Here is an 8,701-nt window from a genome sequence, read left to right as displayed (position 1 = left end):
ACCAGTCATCTTTTAAAGAAAATAAAAAATTTAAAATATAAACAATGTGTGAAAAGAAAAATCACAGAGAAATTAGAGAGTACTTTAAGATAAAAATAGATGTCCTCTTTTCTTCTTTTTCTGGTCTCCACTGGTGACTCTCCTTGTATCAACACAGTCAAGTGTCTGGCGGGCCACCTGCACAGTGGCTGTGGCTACTGCTGCGGCATCGAGTCACTTTTGTGGCAGTCATGGCTATGGTAGTGGCTATGGTGGGCCATCTTCCTGGCCTGGTTGGGGCGGGGGGCGGGGGGGACACCCCTCAGCTCCTACCTCAGGACCCCAGGCAACTGATATTTTCATTTCTCTTGAGAATCTTTGAGACTTATTATCTTAGATTTATAAGAACATTTGGTAGTATAGAGGCCAAGGGAAAGCTTCCCTTTAGCCCTCCGAAGGTTTGCTGAAAATGAACTAATAGGTAGATTAATAAAAGAAAAAGACACACAAAATTTATTAATATGCGTATGAACATGGGAACCGAACACACAAAGTATGAGACTCGAAGCGGGGGACAGATGGTTGATGCTTAAATACCCTCTTCCTTGGGGAGAAAAAGTGAAGAATGTAGGAGTAAATGATTATCAGGGGAAATGAACGAGCCCAAGAACCATGGTCTGAGAAGAACTGCTCTGAGCTCTGGGGAGGTAGCTGGAAGGTGAGGGGCAGAACTTCACTGTGAATAAAGGTTGTCTTATTATGCAGATGAAGTCCCCCAAGTAATCTCTCAGAGCTACCCTAAGAAGAATAGATGAAAAGTCTGTCTGGGCATGGTGATGACCTCCAGTGTCTTCTCTTCTCCATGGCTAATCTTTCCTGATTATTCGATGAGATTCCTAGGAAGGGAGCCTTATGACAATTGCATTTATTTTGGAAAGAAGTTTTCTCAGTCAGATAAGGAAATTCCAGAAAGAGTCCCTCCCAGTGCTTCAGGAAAGAGGATCAGAGAGACAGGGAGTTGAGAGAAGTGAGAGGTCAGAGAGAGAACTTGAAGCTGCTTCTTTAGTTCAGCACATCAAAGCTCCATATTTTGGGGTATCATTTTGAAAACCCCAACAGTAATCTGAAGGAAATCAAATTATTATTTCTATGTCGTTGGAGAGATTTATGGCTTTTATTTCCAAACTTCCTCTGGAGGTTGGCTGGCCTTTCTAATTAAAAAATTGCTCTCCATAGGAAACTCTTTTTATTTGTCATCCTTGTATGGAAGATTATTTCCAAATATAACTCCGTTATTTCCTCCCTCTCATAGCCACGCAGCTCCTCCCATCAATATGGGATGTAGTCTGTTGTTTCAGTGGACTTCAGTGGACTCCAAGTTGGTTAAAGACAGACCTGGATCCCTGCTGGGACACAAAAGGAAGTCAGTCTCCTCTCCCTTCGCCAGCTTTTACTTGGCCACAGCAGGGAGCCAGATTTTTCATAGCTGAGTTCTCTGCTCCTTTTATTTGTCCATTGTCAGAGCAACATTTGGAGTGTAAATGAGACATTCTTTGGCAAATAGGAAACATAGCAGAATCTTAGGCTTTATTTTTTCGTTCATGCATGTAGGAGAAAAGGAAAGTGCCATGATCTTCTTGAGATTTGTTATAGAAACCCTACAATTATCTATACCTTTAAGAATATAGAAATGGCAGAGCATTGGTCAGTTAATCAGAATCACAGAATTGGGGGTGGGGGTGGGGAAGTGGCTACTTCCAAAAGCACATGGAGACAAATTCTAAAGTCTGGATGTGTTTCAAAAATTGTTCGTTCTGGGCCGGCCCGGTGGCGCACTGCTACAGTGTGCCGCTTGGGAAGCGCGGTAGCACTCCCACCGAGGGTTCGGATCCCACATACAGACCGGCCGCTTACTGGCTGAGCGAGGTGCGGGGGCAACACCGAGGGTTGTGATCCCGTTGCCGGTCCCGGTCCGGTACGGGCGCGACACTGAGGGTTGCAATCCGTTGCCGGTCACGAAAAAAGACAAAAAAGGAAAAAAAAAAAATTGTTCGTTCCACTAAAATTTCCAAGAATAATTTATATTAGCAGATAATTAAATACATAAGCAACAGTCATGCATACTCATACAAGAATCCATTTTACTCCAAAGAACAAGTCTGTTGATTTTATGAATACTCTTAATTTAACACCTTTTTGAAAGAAAGTGAGCTGAGACGCCAGGTACCAATCAAGCTTTATTAAAGGAAAAAAATCTGCTGGGCTGTGCTCAAAGTGGAGGACAGCGCCAGACTTGGGGGTGGGAGACCTTATATAGGGTGCCAAGGGCTGGCTGATACACTCAAGGAGGGGCATTACGCTAATGTGGAAGCTATGCAACCAGGGTGGAGAATTGCACCCTTGTGGAAGCAAAAGGTTTCTGTTTCTTAGAAATCATGAGGTTTCTTAAAAAGGGAGGGGCTGGCAACTATTTTGTGCTTATTGTGTGCAAAGTGTCACTGGTCGCATCCAAGATCCATCATTCCCACCTTTTAAGTATAAGGAGAAGGGAAAAAGGGGCTGAGGTCTCATTCTTCTGAAGCTACTTCCTGCTGGAGATGGGTGAATGGGCCGGCCCGGTGGCGCACTGCTACAGTGTGCCGCTTGGGAAGCGCGGTAGCACTCCCACCGAGGGTTCGGATCCCACATACAGACCGGCCGCTTACTGGCTGAGCGAGGTGCGGGGGCAACACCGAGGGTTGTGATCCCGTTGCCGGTCCCGGTCCGGTACGGGCGCGACACTGAGGGTTGCAATCCGTTGCCGGTCACGAAAAAAGACAAAAAAGGAAAAAAAAAAAATTGTTCGTTCCATTGAAATTTCCAAGAATAATTTATATTAGCAGATAATTAAATACATAAGCAACAGTCATGCATATTCATACAAGAATCCATTTTACTCCAAAGAACAAGTCTGTTGATTTTATGAATACTCTTAATTTAACACCTTTTTGAAAGAAAGTGAGCTGAGACGCCAGGTACCAATCAAGCTTTATTAAAGGAAAAAAATCTGCCGGGCTGCGCTCAAAGTGGGGTGAGAGAGCAGCAGATGTGGGGGTGAGAGAGCTTATATAGTGCACCAAGGGCTGGCTGACACCATCAAGGAAGGGCTTTATGCTAATGATGAAGCTGTGCGACCAGGGTGGAGAATTGCGTCCTTGCAGCAGCAAAAGGGAAGGGGGGAGGGGCTTGGTGCTGTAGTGGAAGACAAGGCCAGCGGCTATTTTGTGCTTATTGTGTGCACAATGGCGCCGGTCACATCCAAGATCCATCATTCCCACCTTTTAAGTATAGAGAGAAGGGAAAAGGGGTGAAGGTCTCATTCTTCTGAAGCTGCTTCCTGCTGGAGATGGGCAAAGATATGGAAAAACTAAAAGATTTATGTTGGCAGGTAAAATGATTAGGTGGCTGGGTACTGGTTCCATGTGGGGAGGCTGTATTCTGGGGGAGGGTCGCTGGTTCTGAGGGGCTGGTATCCTCGTCCCATGAATAATTCAGTGACCTTTTGGTTGGTAAAAGCTTTCATACTTTCCTGTAAGAAACTAGAGAAACACCAAAAGAGACAGGGAGCTAAGGGTAGGATTAGTCCCAGCACAGTTAGGGGTCCTGGTAGGGGCATACACCAGGGTATCCAAGGGTTCAGTGACTGGGGCCACCCCCAAGGTGTGTTTGTGTTTTGTAACCCTTTGTGTTGGTGATTAATGTTTGCCTTTAAATGGTTTTAAGTTGCTTTGGATCACCCCAGACTCTCCTATGTAATAACAGCACTCCTCCCCCAAGGAGAGGCAGGTGCCTTCCTTCTCAGCTGTAAGAAGGTCAAGGGCCTGATGGTTCTGTAAAGTGACTGTCATGAGTGAGGGGACCTGTCACTGGAGGGCGGAGATGCTATCTATGCTTAGTTCTTCTGAGACTTTTTGATAGAAATGAGAGGCAGTAGCAGGGCCTGCTATGCCAGTCCCAGTTGCAGGAAGGATCCCTCCCCCAATCAAAAAAGGTACAATTAATGCCCTACGGGAGTGAGGGCACTTCCTGAGGGAGGGGCCAAAGTTAGTCCCAGTCCCGTCTCCATCCCTCCATCTGTCTGTGATGTCAGGGATGAGCAAACGAATATGGGGGCAGGCAACAGGATAACATAGTTTTACAAAGGAAATATATTCCAGTTTTAGGGCGTGGATGAGGAGGGGATATGTGAGTGACAGCATTTGGTGGTGTTAGTGGTGCAGAGTGTGGCAGGCCCCGCACAACGCTGACAGTCCCCACTGAGGTGAGATTAGAGGAAAGTGAAGAGACGTTTGTGGAAACGTTGTGGGCTGCATCGACAGGGAGGGGGTGACCACAAAAAGTTTCTCACAAAGTGGGAGACAGAGGAGTCACTCGGGGACCACTCTGATTCGTTGAGGACTGTATCATAACTGCAGACCTAGAACCTCCATGTTCCAGGTAAGGGGGAGCATTGAGATAGGAGGAAAAACACGGGAAGGATGTGAAGGGTTAGGAGCCAAAAGAATTTAAAGGGCACATTGCCACAGTGAAATTGCTAAGAAGCATCCTACTAATAGGAGGTAAAGGAGTGCCAGGAGAAACCTTCCTATCATGTTACAATCCTTTGGGGCAGCCCTGGCCAATCCTGTGGCAAGTACTAGAACAGATAGTATAATAAAAGTTAGGGACATGGGTGGCATATACTTACCATGTCCCACAATGGCAAACTCATGATAGCAGGTCAGGACCAGTCTTGGAGCAGCTCTTTTGTGAAGGACGTGGAGCAGGCCTGCAGGAGTGAGAGGATGAATGCGGGGGAAAGATCACCCTTCTTCTGGGATTGGAGGGAGAGTGGAGGTCCTGGGGATTTTCAGCTTTGTGGGTCCTCAAATGGATGAAGTGTAAAGAGGTGTTGGATTGGGGGTCAAGCAGAGGGATCCCTCTGGCTTGGTGTTAACAGATTCTTTGGGTAAATTCTCAGGTGCTAGTTTTACCACAGATAAGTGATAACAAGGGGCCTTTCCTAGTACCTTTGCTGCTGTGGGGGTGGCGAGAAGTGCTGTATAAGGCCCGTCCCAATGTGGTGAGAGGGGCTTTGGGATTCGGGTTTTAATATACACTTGCTGTCCCTGGCTCAGTTTTAAATCTGAAGGGGTGGTGGGAAAGGATGAGGTAATAGAAGGTTGGCCTGTTCCCAACGAAGATCCCTAGTGAGCAAAAGAGTAGGAAGATACTGGCCTAAAGGCAATGAGCTGGAAGGGAGAGGCATGAGAGTGAAGGGTCTACTGTACATAAGCTCAAAGGGGCTGAGGCCCATGGGCTTGTGGGGGGCAGCTCGTAGGCGAGTGAGTGCTAAAGGGAGAAGTTGGGTCCAAGAGAGGTGAAGTTCCATGGACAGCTTGGTGAGGTGTGTTAGATTTACTATGGCATAGTAAATGGGGCTGGCATGGAGGTGGCACTCCCATCTATGAACTGTGTATGTGGGGGCCGCATAATGGGATGTGAAGAGATGTGTGGAAAGGGATTGAGAAAGAGGTCTAAAGCCTCCATGCAATTATGTTCTAAGGATCATGAGTATTTTGGGATGAGAGTGGCTGGATTGAAGGGAGGGCGAGGTTTAAAGGAGAAGTGAGAATTTCCAATTGGAAGTGAGGTGAATCAGTTGTAGGTGGGAAGGGGCGGGAATTGACTTGGCTTTATGGCTGAGGAGGTCTTGACTGTTTGTTGTCCAAAAGTTAGTTTAGAGCTTTTTTGTGCTATAAGGGCAGCTGCTGTTAAGGCCCATAAACAGGGGACCCATTCTCGAGCTGTGGTGTCTAGTTGTTTAGGGAGGTATGCAACTGGGGAGAAAATATTTCCTGCCTCTTGTCCCAAAATCCCGACCACCAGTCCTTGGGTTCTGGTGACGTATAGGATAAAAGGATGAGATATGGGGCCGGCCCGTGGCTCACTCGGGAGAGTGCGGTGCTGATAACACCAAGGCCCCGGGTTCGGATCCCACATAGGGATGGCCGGTTCGCTCACTGGCTGAGCGTGGTGCTGACAACGCCAAGTCAAGGGTTAAGATCCCCTTACCGGCCATCTTTTTAAAAAAAAAAATAAAATAAAAATAAATAAATAAAGTGCTAGAGGTTGGAGGAAGTTCAGATAAGTCTTGAGCTTCCTCAAAGAAGTGGGGGCTATCCCAAAATCCCTGAGGCAGTGCTGTCCAGGTGAGTTGTTGGGAATGGCACGTGTCAGGATCAGTCCTGTACTAAATGGTATGAGCCATTAGGCTTTATAACTGGAAGGATGGGTGTATTAAAAGGCGAGCGGGTAGGCCATGAGAGATGAGAAGAAAGGAGTATGTGTATGATGGGTTTTAAGCCTATTAGGCATTTGTTAGCAATGGGGTATTGTGGGACATTAGGGAAAGAAGAAGGATCCTGCAGCCTCACGAAGATGGGAGGGTGAAGAGTAGCAATGGAGGGTGAGGAGGTGTCCCATACTATAGGATTAACTTTGTCAAGGGGAAAGGGGAGGGTAGGGGTTTCAGGGCTAAGGTCCGGGACAGCCTGTAACAGGAGTATTGCAGCTGGAGTTAAAAGTGTTTAGGGTAATGCTTTTTAGGTAATCAAAATGCTTTGATTTTGAAAAGAGTGTCCTGTCCCAGTAAGGGGATTGGACATTGAGGCATTATTAAAACTTGTGTGTGAATTGGGTGTGATGTAGAGTGCAGGAAAGGGGTTGAGTGATTCGTGGGTGTTATCCTGATCCCGTGACCGCTACTATTGTGATAGAGGATGGGGCTCTTGGTCCTGCATATTCAGGAAGGGTAGAGTAAGTGGCCCCTGTATCGATGACAAAAGAGATCGGCTTACCTGCTATGAGGCGAGTTACCCTGGGCTCACATGTGGTGATCTCCGTGGGGGCCTCAGGCCCTGGGCATTGCCGAGAAGCTCCGGTAGGGATGGCCGTGAAGCCAAAGGCTGTGGGTTGGTGACTGGGCCACTCCCTCTCTGGCAAGTGGAATAGTCAATCCCCCCAGTGACCTGGCTGTTTGCAGTGAGGACAGGGCCCAGAAGGGGGCCTGGGTTAGAACAGGCCTGTGCCCAGTGGCCAGGTTGACCACATTTGAAGCAGTTTCTGTGTGGCTTGTCCCTAGAGGCAGCCAGCTTTGGAGTGTGTGAACCACAGATGGCATTAGCCAAGAGTTGGTATTTGGCCTGATCTCTTTTGTAGAGATGATCTTTCTTTCTTTTTTTTTTTTTTCTCTCTATTGTTAAAAACCATGAAAGCTAGGGCCGGCCCGTGGCTCACTCGGTAGAGTGCGGTGCTAATAACACCAAGGCCCCTGGTTCGGATACCACATAGGGATGGCCGGTTCGCTCAGTGGCTGAGCGTGGTGCTGACAACACCAAGTCAAGGGTTAAGATCCCCTTACCGGTCATCTTTTAAAAAAAAAAAAAAACCATGAAAGCTGTATCAAGGAGGTAGTGTAAAAGGGCCATGCCTGCAGGGGAGTTTGGATCTATACTGGTGTATTTATGTAAAGCCTCACAGAGGTGAGTTACAAATTAGTAGGCTTTTGGAGGCCATAAATCAAGCGTGTGATCATGTTATCCCAGAGATCCCAATCCCCATGGCCAGCCTGGTGGCCCCAATTTGGGTCTGTGCAAGGAGCAGCAATGGCTCCTGTAGGCCAACTATTATTTTGAGCACGTAGCTCATCTTCCTGTTGTTGGGCTGTTGTCCAGACCTGCTCCCTGTCTTCAGGGGATGGATATGTGTCTGGGTTGGACTGCAAGGATCCCAGTCGTTTTTTGATTTGGGAGAGATTGGAAAGAGAAAAGGGGATATGTATCCAGATAATTCCTTCCATTTCAGCCACTTCACAGAGAGGGGTATAAAGGAGCTGGAGCTGAGGTGAGGTTGTTACCTGATGAAGGGGGAGAAGGAGAGGGGTTGGGTGGCTGAGGACAAAGAGAGAGAAAAGGTGAAGGGGCTGGTGAAGGATTTGGAGTGTATGGAGGTAATTGAGGTGGCCCATAATGGGGAGCAAAGTAGTCTGAGAGTCCCGGAGGTACCCAGTTCAGCAGGTCTGGGAAGGGTGGACACAGGCCAATCAACCCAAGAGAGGAGACTGTCCAACAGTCCGGCCAGGACCCTTCCCAGTCTTCAGCACCATAATGAAAGAAAGTGAGCTGAGACGCCAGGTATCAATCAAGCTTTATTAAAGGAAAAGAATCTGCTGGGCTGCACTCAAAGTGGAGGATAGCACCAGATGAGGGGGAGAGAGAGCTTATATAGGGCACCAAGGGCTGGCTGATACCATTGAGGAGGGGCATTATGCTAATGCCAAAGCTATGAAACCAGGGTGGAGAATTACGCCCTTGCAGCAGCAAAAGGGTTTCTGTTTTGCAAAAGTCACGAGGCTTCTCATAAAGGGAAGCAGGGAGGGGTTTGGTGCTGGAGTGGAAGACAAGGCCAGCGGCTATTTTGTGCTTATTGTGTGCACAATGGCACCGGTCACATCCAAGATCCATCCATCACTTTTCAAATCAACTTATTTGAGCTAAGTATTTATTCCTCTTCCAGTTGCAGGGGAAAGGGAATTTCTACGTTTTTTGCATCTATCATTCTGAGACTCCTTTTGTTTTTTTGTTTTTTTTTTAAAAGATGACCGGTAAGGGGATCTTAACCCTTGACTTTGTGTTGTCAGCAC

The sequence above is a fragment of the Galeopterus variegatus genome, unplaced genomic scaffold (genome assembly GCF_000696425.1).
Source record: "Galeopterus variegatus unplaced genomic scaffold, G_variegatus-3.0.2 Scaffold93, whole genome shotgun sequence".
Classification (NCBI taxonomy): domain Eukaryota; kingdom Metazoa; phylum Chordata; class Mammalia; order Dermoptera; family Cynocephalidae; genus Galeopterus; species Galeopterus variegatus.
The sequence above is the reverse complement of the archived record's forward strand: the minus strand, read 5'-3'. Positions refer to the sequence as shown.